This window comes from Haemorhous mexicanus, chromosome 16, assembly GCF_027477595.1.
Source record: "Haemorhous mexicanus isolate bHaeMex1 chromosome 16, bHaeMex1.pri, whole genome shotgun sequence".
Taxonomy (NCBI): Eukaryota; Metazoa; Chordata; class Aves; order Passeriformes; family Fringillidae; genus Haemorhous; species Haemorhous mexicanus.
The window spans coordinates 15,159,063-15,162,781 of record NC_082356.1 but is presented as its reverse complement, the minus strand read 5'-3'; positions in this window follow the sequence as shown (position 1 = coordinate 15,162,781).

Genomic DNA, 3,719 nt, shown 5'->3' with positions numbered 1-3,719 from the left:
ACTTGCTCTGGCGACTGTGTTGTGTCAAGCTAGAAAGTGGCAAACTTGCTGTATTTCTCGAATGATAAAGATGCCAGCAACTAGGAGACCGGACATTCTTAGATCAACAAAGGCAACCTTGAATCGGACATGAAGACCCTGAAGAAATGACTTCTTTTTCCCATGGAAAATGGTCTCCATTGGCAATCACTTGCCTCTGTGAGCATGTCGTGCCAAGTAAGAAATTGGGAAACTTTTCTGGATTTTTCCAAAACTAAAGCTGCCAGGAACTAGGATCCTTCAAGTGCTAAGAACCACAAACACCACATTGAATCTCATAACCAGGCCCTCAGGAAATTACTTCTTTCCCATTGAAAGTGGCCTCCTTTTGTGGCATCTTACCTGCACTGACTCTATTGGGCCAAGCTAGAAATTGGGAAACTTTGTTGGATTTCTCCAAAACTTAAGCTGCCAGCTACTAAGACGCTTCAAGTCCTTAGAGTCTCAAAGGCGACCTTGAATCTGATACCCAGACCCTGGGGAATTGACTTCTTCTTCCCATGGAAAATGGGACTCCATTAGCTGCCACTCGACCTGGGCGACAGTACCGTGCCAAGCTAGAACGTGGCAATTTTGCTGGATTTCTCTAAAGGTAAAGAGGCCAGCAAATAGAAGGCAGGTCCTCCTCAGAGCTACAAACACCAGCTTTAATCGGATACCCAGACCCTGTGGAAGTGACTTCTTTTTCCCTTGGAAAATGGCCTCTGTTTGTGGTTACTCGGGTTGGCTGACAGTGCGGTGCCAAGCTAGAAAATGTCAAACTTTACTGGATTTCTCCAAAACTAAAGCAGCCAGCTACTAAGAGCCTTCAAGTCCTTAGTGCCCCAAAGGCCTGCTGTAATCAGAAACCCAGACCCCAGGGAACTGACTTCTTTTTCATTTTGAAAATGGTCTCTGTTTGCGGCCACTTGCCTTGGCGACCTTGCCGTGCCTAAATAGATGGCAAACTTTCCTGGATATCTCCAAAAAGAAAGCTAGCAGCAACTGGGACCCAGAAAGTTGGTAGGGCCCCAACACCACCCCGAATCTTATACCCAAACCCTTTGGAAATAACTTCTTCATCCCATGGAAAATGGCCTCTGTTTGCAGCCACTCAGACTGTGTGGCGCCAAGCTAGAAATTGGCAAACTTTGCTGGATTTCTCCAAAACAAAAGCTACCAGCAGCTAAGACGCTTCAAGTCCGTAGAGCCCCAAAGGTCCAGCTTTAATCGAATACCCAGAACCTGGGGAAGTGACTTTTTTCCCCAAGGAAAATAGCCTCTGTTAGCAACCGCTTGCCTTGGCTGACCATGTCGGATCAAGCTAGAAATTGGAAACTATGCTGAATTTCTCTAAACCTAAAGGGGCTAGGAACTAGGAGACATGACGTTCTTAGATCCCCAAAGGCCACCTTGAATCTGATACCAAGACTCTGGGGAAATAACTTTTTTTCCAATGCATAGTGGCCTCCATTTTTGGCCACTCGGCCTGGCCGACAGTGCTGTGCCCAGCTAGAAATTGGCAAGCTTTTCTGGATTTCTCCAAAACGAAAGCTACCAGCAACTGGGACCAAGCAAGTCTGTAGGGAACCAAACACCACCTTGAATCTGATACCCAGACCCCTTGAAAATGACTTTTTTTTTTTTTTTCCAAGGAAAATGGCCTCTGTGTGCCGCCACTCGGCCTGGCTGAGAGTGTGGTGCCAAGCTAGAAATTAGGAAACTTTGCTGAATTTCTCTAAAACTGAAGTTGTCAGCAACCAGGAGACAGGACGTTCTATGAGCCACAAAGGCGACCTTGAATCTGATACCTAGGACATGGGGAAATGTCTTCTTTTTCCCATGGAAAATGGCCTCCATTTGTGGCCACTCAGCCTTGCCGACTGTGCCGTGATATGCTATAAAATGGCAAACATTGCCAGTTTATAGCATATCATGGCAAGATTTCTCTAAAATGAAAGCTACCAGCAACTGGGACACGGCAAGTCCTTAGGGCCCCAAACACCATCTTGAATCTGATACCCAGAACCTGGAGAAGTGACTTCTTTTTCCCTTTGAAAATAGCCTCTGTTAGTGGTCCCAGGGCCTGGCCGATAGTGTGGAACCAAGCTAGAAATAGGAAACCTTGCTGGATTTCTGCAAAACTATATCAGCCAGCTGCTAAGACCCTTCAAGTCCTAAGAGTCCCAAAAGCTAGCTTTAATCTGATACCTAGGCCCTGAGGAAATGACTTCTTTTTCCCATCGAAAATGGCCTCCGTTTACAGCCACTGGTCCAGGCCAACTGTGGGGTGCTAAGCTAAAAATTGGCAAATTGGTTGGATTTCTCTAAAGCTAAAAGATGCCAGCAACTTTGAGACAGGACGTTCTTAGTGTCACAAAGGCGACATTAAATCTGATGAGCAGTCCCTGAGGAAATTACTTCTTTTTCCAATGCATAATGGCCTCGGTTAGCGGCTACTCGGCCTGGCCGACTGTGCGGTGACATGCTAGAAATAGGTAAACTTTGCTGGATTTCTCCAAAAATAAACTGCCAGCAACTAAGACCCTTCAAGTCCTTTGAGCCCCAAACACCACCTTGATTCTTATACCCAGACCCTGGAGAAGTTACTTCCTTTTCCCATGGAAAATGGCCTCCGTTTGCAACCATTTGCCTTGGTGACTGTGCAGTGCCAGGCTAGAAATTGGGAAACTTGCTGGATTTCTCTAAAGCTAAAAGATGCCAGCAACTAGGAGGCAGGATGTTCTTAGAGCCACAAAGGCCACCTTGAATCTGATACCCAGGCCCTGGGGAAGTGACCTCGTTCTCCCATGGAAAATGGCCTCCATTAGCGGCCACTTGGCCTGGCCGGCAGTGCTCTGCCAGGCTAGAAAACGGCAAACTTTGTTAAATTTTGCCAAAACGAAAGCTACCAGAAACTGGGACCAAGCAAGTCCTAAGGGCTTCAAAGGTCAGATTTAATCAGATACCTGGACCCCGGGGATGTGACTTCTTTTTCCTTAGGAAAATGGCCTCCATTTGCAACCACTTCTCTTGGTGACCGTGCAGTGCCAAGCTAGAAATTGACAAACTTTGCTGGATTTCTCCAAACATAAAGGTGCCAGGAAAGAGGAGACAGGATGATCTTAGAGCCCCAAAGGCCACCTTGAATCTGATACCCAGACCCTTTAGAAATTACTTCTTTTTCCCATGGAAAATGACCTCCATTTGAGGACACTTACCTGTGTCGACTACCTTGGACCAAGCTGGAAATTGGCAAATTTTGCTGTATTTCTCCAAAACGAAAGTTACAAGAAGCTGGGACCGTTCAAGTCCTTAGGGCACCAAACACTACCAACAATATGATACCCAGACCCTTTGGAAATTGCTTCATTTTCCCATGGAAAATGGCCTCTGTTTGAGGCTACTCTGCCTGACTGAAAGGGCAATGCCAAGCAAGAAATTTGCAAACTTTGCTGGGTTTCTCCAAATCTAGAGCCACCAGCAACTAACACCCTTCAAGTCCTTAGAGCTCCAAAGACCAGCTTTAATTGGATACCAAGACTTTGGGGAAGTGACTTTTTTTTCCCATTGGAAATGGCCTCTGTTTCCAAACTCTTGCCTTGGCGACCGTGACGTGCCAAGCTAGAAATTGACAAACTTTCCTGAATGTCTCTAAAGGTAAAGTTGACAGGAACTAGGAGCTAAAAAGGCCACCTTGA